This window comes from Juglans microcarpa x Juglans regia, chromosome 3S, assembly GCF_004785595.1.
Source record: "Juglans microcarpa x Juglans regia isolate MS1-56 chromosome 3S, Jm3101_v1.0, whole genome shotgun sequence".
In the NCBI taxonomy this organism is placed as follows: Eukaryota; Viridiplantae; Streptophyta; class Magnoliopsida; order Fagales; family Juglandaceae; genus Juglans; species Juglans microcarpa x Juglans regia.
In genome coordinates, this window is record NC_054599.1 from 2,305,881 (window position 1) to 2,318,942 (window position 13,062).

Genomic DNA, 13,062 nt, shown 5'->3' on the forward strand with positions numbered 1-13,062 from the left:
GAAGATATGATCTATTATAGAAATCAAATACAAGCAAGTCGTGATGAACTAGAAGACTGAGCAACTTGGAGTTTGAACTTCATGAGCTTTGTCCTTAACCAAATGATCTTTATTCTTAAGGTCCCCCCGTAAACTGGCCAGATGGTCAGGGATAGAGAATTTGTCACTAAGAAAACAAAACCGATCAGTAGTATGACCTTTAGTAAAAATATCAGCAGGTTGAAGAGAAGTGGAGATGTGTTCCAGATGAATATCTCGGTTGGCCACTTTTTCATGTACAAATTGGTAATCCACTTCAATGTATTTAGACCGTGCATGGAAGATGGGAATAGAAGCAAGAACAAGGGTACTAATGTTATCACACCAAACGACAGGAGGGGAGTCCAGTGAAATTTGTTGCTCACATAATAGCATACGCAGCCAATAAACCTTAGCCGTAACCAAGGCTAAGCATCTGTATTCGGCCTCAGTATTGGATTTGGATACCACATGTTGTTTCTTTGCAGAGCAAGAAATGAGGTTGAGACCAACATAAACACCATAACCACACGTCGATCTTCTATCGTCTAGATCACCCTCCCAGTCAGAGTCACAGTAGGCATTAAGCGAAAAGGAACCAGGTGTGTAGAAGAGGCCATAATCAAGGGTGTTCTTCAAATAACGCAACACCCGTTTGGCTGCTGTCCAGTGAGCAATAGTCTGGGTCTGCTTGTGTTGGCACAACTGATTCACGGAGTAAGCTACATTCGGACGAGTGATAGTGACATATTGTAAGGCCCCCACAGTGTGGTGAGACTCAGAAGGATCCGAAAGTATTTCACCATCAAATTTGGATAGCTTGGAACCAGAAACACATGGAGCACGATAAGGTCGAATGCCTAGAAGCTTGACACGGTCCAAGAGATCAATGATATACCTTGTCTAGCAAAGATGCAAACCTGAGGAATCACGGATGGCTTCAATACCCAGAAAGTAAGACAGCTGATTGAGATCCTTCATAGCAAAATTGAGTTGCAGCTTGGAGATTAGAGAAGTAATAAAGGGCTGATCATTGGAGGTCACAAGTATATCATCCATGTACACCAGCAAGAAAGCATGCACATTACCAAGGTGATATGTGAACAAGGATCAACCTGTGAACTTTGGAAGCCAAGAGACAAAAGAGCTGAAGACAACCTGTTGAACCAAGCCCAGGGGCTTACTTTAAGCTGCAGATGGACTTATGAAGCTTACACACAAAATCCGGATGTGTAGGATCCTCAAATCCCTTCGGTTGAGTCATATAAACCTCCTTTTCCAAAATCCCATGGAGAAAAACATTAGAAACGTCTAGTTGCCAAATATCCCATTTCAAAGAAACAACAAGAGCAAGAACCATGCGGACTATAGATGGTTTGATGATTGGGCTGAATGTTTCATGATAGTTAATCCCACTTTGCTGACGATATCCAACAATAACCAGCCTCGTCTTAAGACGTTCAAGACTCCCATCAGGTCTGCGTTTGGGATTAAAAAGCCATTTGTTAGGAACCACATTCTTACCTAATGGTCGGGGACACGAAGTCCAGGTTTCATTCTTCAACAATGCTTGAAACTCACTCTCCATAGCCTCACGCCATGTAGGCATAGATGTTGCTTGAGCACAGCTATGGGGCTTTGAAATGATGGCACCTACATGCAAAGCTTGAAGAGGGTGACGTGTAGAGTAATATAGTTGAAAGTCAGGAAAAGAACGAGGCTTAAGATGTCCAGTTCGGGACCTAGTGACAACATGATAGGGAGAAGCAGGAAAGAAGAGACAGTGTGATGAGGTTCAAGGGCTTTGAGAAGTGAAGGTGTAGTAGGAGGGGGAGAGTCTAAGAGAGGCTCAGGTGGTGCAGAGGGGCTTGGGCGCCAGAGTTAGTGACAATGGAGGCGTAGATAGACCAGAAATGGGAGAAGGGTCAGAGGATTGAGATAAACTATGAGAAGGGGGATAGATGAGTAATAGTTGAGATATACCTAAGGAGGTCACGTTGCTGCCAGAGTTAGTGAGAATAGACGGTACACGAGCAGGAAACAAGGCTTCGTCAAAATCCACATTTCTGGAGATATAGACAAGCCGAGAGGCGATGAAAAATCCCATTGGTGCTAAGAAACTGCTTAAACTTAGTGGAACAATATTCACCACCATTGTCACTTTGAAATTGTTTAATGGGATAAGTAAATTGTCTTTCCACTAGTAGTTTGAATTTCACAAATGTATAGAAAACATCGAATTTATTTAAAATGGGAAACAACAAGCAAAATCAAGTAAAATCATCAATGAAGGTTACATAATAACGATAACCACTCAAAGAAGGAGTAGAAGTAGACCAAACATTTGAATGAATTAATTCTAGAGGAGCAGTGGATTCTCGTAAAGAATCAGAGAATGGTAACTGTTTAGACTTTCCTAGTTGACAAGAGACACATACAGACTGTTTATTAAATGAATCACTAACAGGAAGAGAAAAACTAGTGAGGACATGTTGAAGGGTCGCTATAGATGAATGCCCCAGATGATAATGCCAAGTGAAAGTAGGAGCTTTGACTCAGACAGTCATTGTGAGAGCATGGAACTTAGGCTGAGATAGTTGACGAAGATTGACCGGGTACAATCCATTATCACTTGGCCCCGTCAGGAGGGTGACCCCTGTCGTGATGTCCTTCATAGAAAAATTTGAACCAATAAGCTCAAAACGAACATTATTGTCTTTACAAAATTTGTTGATGGAAAGGAGATGTGCAGAAGCTTTAGGACAATAAACAACATCATTTAAAGCAAGAGTAGAAGGAGGAGTTTTTATGGATGCATTGCTAGTGCGTGAGATGATCAAACCTGCTCTATTACCTATGCCCACAGAGTCATCGCCTTCATAAGGTTGAGAAGTCGCAAGATTGGCAACATCCGAAGTGACATGAAGATTAGCACCACTATCAGCATACCATTGGTGCTGACTCAGATAAGTTGTATTGTCCTCAGTAACCATGACAACCAATTATGTAGGAAGATGGTGCCTCTGATAGGCATAATTCATACGGTTGAAGCATTCAAGTGCCTGATGGTTCTCTCGCCAGCAGATTTGACATGGAGATTGAGAACGAGAGTCAAATGGCACATTTGCAGATGTCCAAGTGAGCAAGTGAGGCAGCGAGTGTCAAAATTGAGAAGAAGAGGAAGCTAGCCCACTAGGCTTGGAAGATCTTGAGGGTTGAGACCTATTGTTGTTGCAGGATCTTGACTTGGAACCAAGTTTGTGGGAATAAAAAGCATATGATCCAGTCTCAGGTTGAATAGATTGGTTTTGAAATTTCTACATGAGATCATAATTCAACAGCTCAGCATGTAAGTTAGAAAAAGGCATTGATTTCTCTTTGGCAAGGAGCATGTAAGTTGTGACAAATGAGTGAAAAGAGGAATTGAGCCCGTTAAGAACAAATAGAATTAAATATGAATCTTCAACAGGTTTCCCAATAGCCGATAATTCATTCGATAGAGACTTGACTTCATCTAGAAAACTCTGACAAGACATAGAGCCTTGATGGAGGGACTAGAGTTTTCTTTTGTTGAGAGAAATTCGAGAAGTAGAAGGTGTAGCAAAACGTGAACCAAGGGCTTGCCAAGCAAGCCATGAGGTCTCAAGACCATAAATGGTGGAGACCATCGAAGGAGATAAAAAGGAAACTATCCAGCCAAGAACCTTTGGGTCCTTATACTGCCAAACCACATAAGCAGGATTAAGAGCACTTGGTCCTTCTGATCATTGTTGGAAAATTGAGGTGGATAGGAATCAGAACCATCAACAATTCCCATCGAACCATAACTCTGAGACAAAGAAAGCAACTGAGCACTCCAATTAGGATCATTAGTACCATAGAGCTTGATGGAAATAACTTGTGTAAGAAGATGATAGGCATCGGAAGAAGATGATGAAGAACTCGAAACAGCCATAGGAACAAAAGAAGCGTGAGCTTGAACGGTCTCTGGTACCATGAAAGAATGGGAAATAGTTCTGGTTTTTCCACTAGAAACTACGTATGCTTTATCATATATATAGAAAATTGTTACAAACGTATGAGTGGATTTACATATCTATTACACGAGATAAATTATAAGCTAACTAACGTATAGATAAGAAGATACGATCTGTTATAGAAATCAAATACAAGCAAGCATGATGAAATAGAAGACTGAACAACTTGGACTTTGAACTTCATGAGCTTTATCCTTAACTGAATGATCTGTATCCTTAACAAAAACCGCTTATAATAGCCATCCCAATGTGGTTTTGGAGAGAGATCAGATGGTGTTTACTTTGGGATTTATTACAAATATATTCAAACTTTTTTATGTATGTTTATATCATATAACTAACTTAAAGTTTTAGTAATCATAAATTGGTGCAATCCTAAATTTGTGCCGCACCGCCATTGGTAAGTCACTCTGTCCCCCCTCTCCTCTGATCTCTCTCTCTCTCTCTCCTTTGCCCGTGCTAAGCCAATTAGTGTGTTTAGTGAAGGCCGCCACACCTTGTCCAGCCATGCCGCCTTGCTTCTTTGAACCCTCCTTGCAACGCCACCATGCCTTGCCCCCAAAATCCAGTTGCTCTACCTCACTTCACTATGGTAAGTGTTTTCGAATATCTCTCTATCATGTAATTGTTGGTCCATCTATGGCTAACTTGGGTTGTTAAATTTTTTGGATGGTTGAGAAATTTTGTGCATTAAGACCATGTTTGTGAAATTTGTGTAATCATTGGTTTGAGTGGAGGTTGGTTTTGAGATATCATGGACATAAGAGGAAGTGGTTTGCGACCTTGAATTTGGTATACAAATATGTTCGTGTAGTGAATGTGTTTTGTCATGTGGGGCTTTTAATGGATTTTAAGTACTGAAATTCAAGGAGGGTGGGTTGATTATCGGTGGAGTTGATTAATTTTAAAGAAAATAAATTTAATCAACTATCATGCAAATTAATTAAAAATAAATTTAATTAATGGCATATATGAAATTAGCTTGAATGAAAAGGAGAAATGTTTAAGTCCATAAAGAAATATTAATATTGAAGTAAATAAATCAACTAATTAATTAAGACCAACATGCATACAATGGGTTCCTGTTGTGAACCAACGTACGTACGTACCTTAGTAGAAAACCAATAGGGGGCAAAGTGGCAAAGTTAAGAGGTTGGCGTTTTTCCCACGGAGGCTACCTATGGTACTACCATGAGCTTGTTGCATTTTCGCTCAACCCCGGTGCCAATCAGAGAACCACATATTTTTACCAGTTTGACCTTCCCAAGTAGAAAACCAATTGAGGGCAAAGTGGCAAAGTTAAGAGGTTGGAGTTTTTCGCTCGCGGGCTTCCTATGGTATTACCATAACCTTATGGTTTGTCTTTCCCAAAGCCGGGCCATTCGGCGCACTCTTTTTTTTTAACACTTTGCCCATTCCTTAGTAGAAAACCAATAGGGGCAAAGTGGCAAAGTTAAGAGGTTGTCGTTTTTCCCACGGAGGCTACCTATGGTACTACCATGAGCTTGTTGCATTTTCGCTCAACCTCGGTGCCAATCAGAGAACCACATATTTTTACCAGTTTGACCTTCCCAAGTAGAAAACCAATTGAGGGCAAAGTGGCAAAGTTAAGATGTTGGAGTTTTTCTATCCCTAGCTTGCTATGGTATTACCATAACCTTATGGTTTGTCTGTCGCAAAGCCGGTCCATTCGGCGCACTCCTTATTTTTACCACTTTGCCTATTCCTTAGTAGAAAACCAATAGGGTCAAAGTGACAAAGTTAAGAGGTTGGCGTTTTTCCCACGGAGGCTTCCTATGGTACTGCCATGAGCTTGTTGTATGTTCGCTCAAACCCGGTGCCAATCAAAGAACCCCATATTTTTACCAGTATGACCTTCCCAAGTAGAAAACTAATTGAGGGCAAAGTGGCAAAGTTAAGAGGTTGGCCTTTTTCCCTCGCGGGCTTTCTTTGGTATTACCATAACCTTATGGTTTGACTGCCCCAAAACCGGGATAATCGGAGCACCCCTTATTTTTACCAATTTGCCCTTCCTTAGTTGAAAACCAATTGAGGGCAAAGTGAGAAAGTTAATAGCATGGAGTTTTGCCCTCGGAGGCTTACTATGGTATTACCATAACCTTATGGGTTGTCTACCCCAAACCCGGGCCAATCGGAGCACCTGTTATTTTTACCACTTTCCCAATCCTTTGTAGAAGACTAATTGATGGCAAAATGGCAAAGTTAAGAGGCTGAAGTTTTTCGCTCGTGGGCTTTCTATGGTACTACCATGAGCTTGTTGTCCGTTCGCTCAAACCCGTGCCAATCAGAGAACCCCATATTTTTACCAGTTTGACCTTCCCAAGTAGAAAACCAATTGAGGGCAAAGTGGGAAAGTTAATAGCATGGAATTTTGCCCTCGGAGGCTTACTATGGTATTACCATAACCTTATGGGTTGTCTGCCCCAAACCCGGGCCAATCGGAGCACCTGTACGTACGTACGTATATTTATTACTATATCAATAATTATAGACTTTCTGAGATTGACAAGAATGACTGTCCTAAGGCGGATACCTTTGGGGATATTGCTATTGCTTTGCTTCACTCGTCCATCTTTTTGCTCCTCACCACCTATACATGATGAGTGAACTATATTATATGCATTAGGGATAAGCATTAATGCTGGTGTCGGTAGCTTATACATGATATGCATAACGAAAAATACTATTAATCATCATTGTGAGTATCATTCATGTGATCTTATTATTTTCTAATAAGGAATCAACGATCGATTGACAACTTATCAATCAAGCATTTAATTGATACCAAATAATTAGAAGACGTGTGATAAATATCATTATCAGGAAGCTACTTTTATTTTCCTAGAAGATAAGAAGTACTTCGCTCGGGAATTTTTGCAACAACTAAACATGATATTATAGAGTACCCATGCATAATTGCTTGAGCAGATCAAGTGCAAATGGGGACTTTTCACTTAAAAATGCCATGTTCAGCATGAATGAGGTTAAACAATACATTAATATATCACAAAATGATCGTCTATGGAATTGTAATTGGAAACTTACTATATCTCCGGTTCAGATATCTTGATAGGCCAGCTTGAGTTATTCCAACAACAACATCGTTTATAGTCTGTAAAATTCATCCACATCAAAATTACGAAAAAAAGCAAATGCTTTATTTGTTAGGTAGGATCGTATAAAGAAAGTGCATAAACAAATGCCTATCAATTGACAATTAAGCATCATTTGGCTTGAAACAATATTCTTATGATAAAATAGCTTAAAATAGCCATCCCAATGTGGTTTTGGAGAGAGATCAGGTAGTGTTTACTTTGGGATTTATTGCAAATATATTCAAACTTTTTTACATATGTTTATATTATATAACTAACTTAAAGTTTTAGTAATCATAAATTGGTGCAATCCCAAGTTTGTGCCCCACCACTATTGGTAAGTCACTTCGTCCTTCTCTCTCTCTCTCTCTCACTCCTCTCTTTGTCTCTGTCTCTGTCTCTGTCCCTGTTCCATTGTCGCATCTCCTTGCCGCTCTTCCTGACCTCCACATGCCACAAGCAAGCCTCTCTCTCTCTCTCTCTCTTCGTACGAAGCTAGCAACTGTGACTAGTAGAGGCCGCCACACCTTGTCCAGCCGTGCCGCCTTGCTTCGTTGAACCCTCCTGTTGCTCTATCTCACTCCGTTGTGGTTAGTGTTTTCGGATATCTCGCTATCGTGTAATTGTTGGTCCATTTATGGCTAACTTTGGTTGTTAAATTTTTCGGACGGGTGAGAGATTTTATGGATTAAGACTCTGTGAATGTACAACTGCCCTAACTAATAAAGGTATATACTACTACTTAACAACTTGTGTACAACTTATTAATAGATTTTAAAATTTTCTGACTTCATGTTATTTTATTTAAATGTGTTTATTTTATTTAAAAAATATTTTTATTATATACTAGTAAAGTAATTAATATAGTTTGGTTGTCATTGTATCATTGCTCTTGACAACATTATTAAAAAGTCTTCGGCCGTGTCCCACATCATTCAAAGAAGTTGGAAATCGGAATGCATCCAAATCAAAGTATAATTAATGGCATATATGAAATTGTGTCCAACTTCATGGGACCATTAGTTTGCAAGCTTGAATGAAAAAGAAATGTTATAGAAGTAAATAAATCAACTGATTAATAAAGACCAACATGCGTAAAATGGGTTCATGTTGTGAACCAACGTACGTACGTACATACCGTGTTCATTACATTTTTCACGAGCTTTATGTCATCCAAACTGACTGTCCGATGCACGAACTTTTTGACGTTCAGCTCAACCCCGGGTGCACCTTTGATCGGAGTTTTCGTGTCATTCAGAAATAGAATGGTCGCCATAAACAGCAAGACATCCACCATAGTGTTCCAAATCAACCTTAAAAACAGCCAAATTGCTAAAAAGAACAACCAAAACCCATCCCACATATTAAACGTTGAACCTGCTCGTTTTTTCACTGGAATACTAGGCAATGCTTCTGGATCAGAGGTTTTTCGTGTACAGGCTAGGAGAAGGGATATGAGTGATGCACCATCGCCCATCGAGTGGTGAATCCTAAAGACCGCAACAGCCTCTGCATCTGAGGTTTTGATGTTGAGAATGTGGAGTTCCCATAATGGTTTGGAGAGGTCTAAGGGAGTTCTTGTGACATTTGACAAGTAGTCTTCAACAAATCTGTCTGGAAAATCTATGTTGGGATCCAATTCGGGAACAATAATATGATCCTCCAGATTTACTTTCGTCTGAGTCCATTTTTTATTTTTGCAGTACTTGTTGCCATCAACGACCTTTAATTAATTTGTTTCATGAAATAGAAACAAACACATATTAAATACGTTAAGAATATTGAATTGTGCAAGCTAGTGGCCAGCAACTGATCAAAATGCCACTTCGCTCGCCTCATGGTTTACTTTATGGCATTGATCAAGTAAGCCATGATTTTCGACCAAGCTGCAGATCATGTCAGAAACCTCATGCGTACAGCAAATTAAGAAGCAGAGAAGAAATTATAGGTACGATACATTTCTTACCATCTTGCTGGAGAATCTAGGATGCTTGACCAAAGTTTGCTCCAAACCATCCTTAACAACGTCAGGATTGATTCTTGTCTTGCACCCCACGATGGCAATAATGATATAAACGTTAAAGCGTGGCACATGAAAGAACCGTGCTGCTGGACTTAGTGGCTCCTCATCATGATGACTGCTTCTTGATGTCTTGACATAATCATCCATCATCATCTTGCTTCTGCACTTCCCTACTAGTCTTCTAGCTTTGGGGATGATTTTGTTTAATTTTGTTTCACAATGCTTTCAAAAAAGTGTCTTCTCCTGCTGGGTCTTCAGTACTATTAATATTGGGGCAGTGATAGGTTATTACTCTCCTAGTACTGCCTATTTAGTAATGGAAAATGATTTATCCACAATATTTTATACCACACATTCTACAATAATGTATTAAATGAATGATATTTTTGTAAAATATTTTATAAAAGTAATATAATTTTACAAAAATACTCATCATTTAACATATTGTTGTACAATTTGTTGTACAAAATGTTATAGATATATAATTACTCTTTACTAATTACAGTATTTTTGAAGTTTTTTTATTTTTTTATCATTTTTTTAAGTAATTTTTTAACATCTTCAATCATTAGGAAAAAATTAAAAATTAAAAAAATTAAATATAAAACGAATAATAAACGAATAATAAAGTTTGAAGACGTGTGTTTCTTTAAATGGGATTAGATTGTGAATAAAGTATTACGTACGGCTGTTTTGTCGAGGGGTAAATGGCTAACTGCTTGCTATGGAATTAAAGAAATGTTTGTGATAACCACTAATTAACTGCAGTACTCCCTCAATAATAGCGTTTCATTTTATATCAATCAATCTTTCCAACTATGTTAAAACAAAATCAATCTTTCCAACTACCTACCTACCTACCGACCGACACAAACATTAATAAGATTCGTAGCAATTAATGTTAGGGTACGTACGTGGGTCTACGCCCACCGCTAGTCACCGTTAGTTTTAATTAAGTGTTTTTTTTTTTCCTTTTTCTTACATGTATTTTTTATTAATTTTAAATATTTAAAAAATAAAATAAAAAATTTCAATTTTATTAAAAAAAATACTTTGTTAATCACGAAATAATAATAAAAAAAAATTCAAACGATAACACGAACCATAAATTTGAATGGTGAGAATAGAATTTTTCTTAGGGTATGTTTGAGTAATGAGAATACTTGAGAAATATTGAGAATATTTGTAAATAGTTATGAGTAGAGATTGGAGGGAGTTTGTGGGTCCTATTGATAGTATTTTGAGTTGTTTGGATGTGTGAAGTATGTTGAGTTGTTGATTTTTCGATAGAAAGTTGAAAAAGATGTGGGTCCCATAAATATTATAGAGATTTTATTTTAGAGATTTTATAATATTAATAAATATTGTAGTGATTTTATTTTATTTTTATATATAATAATGATAAACATTATAATGATTTTATTTTTAATTTATATATAATAGTGATAAATATTATAATGATTTTAGTTTTTATTTATATATTATAGTGATTTTATTTTTTATTTATATATAATAGTGATAAATATTATAGTGATTTTATTTTTTATTTATATTTAATAGTTATAAATATTATAGTAATTTTATTTTTTATTTATATATAATAGTGATAAATAATATAGTGATTTTATTTTTTATTTATACATAATAGTGATAAATATTATAGTGATTTTATTTTATTTATTTATATATAATAGTGATAAATATTATAGTGATTTTATTTTATTTATTTATATATAATAGTGATAAATATTATAGTGATTTTATTTTTTATTTATATATTATAGTGATTTTATTTTTTATTTATATTTAATAGTGATAAATATTATAGTAATTTTATTTTTTATTTATATATAATAGTGATAAATATTATAGTGATTTTGTTTTTTTATTTATACATAATAGTGATAAATATTATAGTGATTTTTTATTTATTTATATATTATAGTGATTTTATTTTTTATTTATATATAATAGTGATAAATATTATAGTGATTTTATTTTTTATTTATATATTATTGTGATTTTATTTTTTATTTATATTTAATAGTGAATAAATATTATAGTGATTTTATTTTTTTATTTATATACAATAGTGATAAATGTTATAGTGATTTTATTTTTTATTTATATTTAATAGTGATAAATATCATAGTGATTTATTTATTTATTTATATATAATAGTGATAAATATTATTGATTTTATTTTTTATTTATATATAACAGTGATAAATATTATAGTGATTTTATTTTTTATTTATATATTATAGTGATTTTATTTTTTATTTATATTTAATAGTGATAAATATTATAGTGATTTTATTTTTTATTTATATATAATAGTGATAAATATTATAGTAATTTTATTTTTTATTTATATATAATAGTGATAAATAATATAGTGATTTTATTTTTTATTTATACATAATAGTGATAAATATTATAGTGATTTTATTTTTTATTTATACATAATAGTGATAAATATTATAGTGATTTTATTTTATTTATTTATATATAATAGTGATAAATATTATAGTGATTTTATTTTTTATTTATATATTATAGTGATTTTATTTTTTATTTATATATAATAGTGATAAATATTATAGTGATTTTATTTTTTATTTATATGTTATAGTGATTTTATTTTTTATTTATATATAATAGTGATAAATATTATAGTGATTTTATTTTTTATTTATATGTAATGGTGATAAATATTATAGTGATTTTATTTTTTATTTATATGTAATAGTGATAAATATTATAGTGATTTTATTTTTTATTTATATTTAATAGTGATATATATTATAGTGATTTTATTTTTTATTTATATATAATAGTGATAAATATTATAGTAATTTTATTTTTTATTTATATATAATAGTGATAAATAATATAGTGATTTTATTTTTTATTTATACATAATAGTGATAAATATTATAGTGATTTTATTTTTTATTTATACATAATAGTGATAAATATTATAGTGATTTTATTTTATTTATTTATATATAATAGTGATAAATATTATAGTGATTTTATTTTTTATTTATATATTATAGTGATTTTATTTTTTATTTATATATAATAGTGATAAATATTATAGTGATTTTATTTTTTATTTATATGTTATAGTGATTTTATTTTTTATTTATATATAATAGTGATAAATATTATAGTGATTTTATTTTTTATTTATATGTAATGGTGATAAATATTATAGTGATTTTATTTTTTATTTATATGTAATAGTGATAAATATTATAGTGATTTTATTTTTTATTTATATTTAATAGTGATATATATTATAGTGATTTTATTTTTTATTTATATATAATAGTGATAAATATTATTGATTTTAATTTTTATTTATATATAATAGTGATAAATATTATAGTGATTTTTGGAAAGATTTTGGTATGAAAATGGTTCATTGCGTTTGGCATATGGAGTATTTCTAATAGTACGAGAATACTTAGAAAGTGTTGAGATATGTTGGCTACCCAAACGTAGCTTTAATGTTAACGCACCCATCCACCTCGTAATCCAAAAGAAAGATCTAGCTAGGAACTTTTGAAAGAAAAATGTTCTAACCAAAATTGACCGCCCAATATTGCAAGAGTAATAACTTCAATTTCAAAAGCATAAAATGAAAATGTGAAATCTAAGCAAATATACATTTCCTTTAATTACTTGAAGATGATGCCTGTTGGAGGAGATTCCGGCTAAACCGGCAAATAATGTAATGATAAACGGCAAGAGATCAGGTGTGAGAGGGGAGAGATATTAAGTTAATAGTATGATATATGCTAATTTAAAAAAATTGTCTTTTTACATGTTATAATCTAAATTATATCATTTTCTTAAT

The 13,062-nt window shown here is 33.6% G+C and overlaps 1 pseudogene; it reads right to left on the reverse strand.

Annotated features, from left to right (window-relative positions):
- The window catches only part of LOC121257102, a 16,411-nt pseudogene extending 7,055 nt beyond the window's left edge, over positions 1-9,356 (reverse strand).
- Between the last annotated feature and the right edge of the window lie 3,706 nt (positions 9,357-13,062).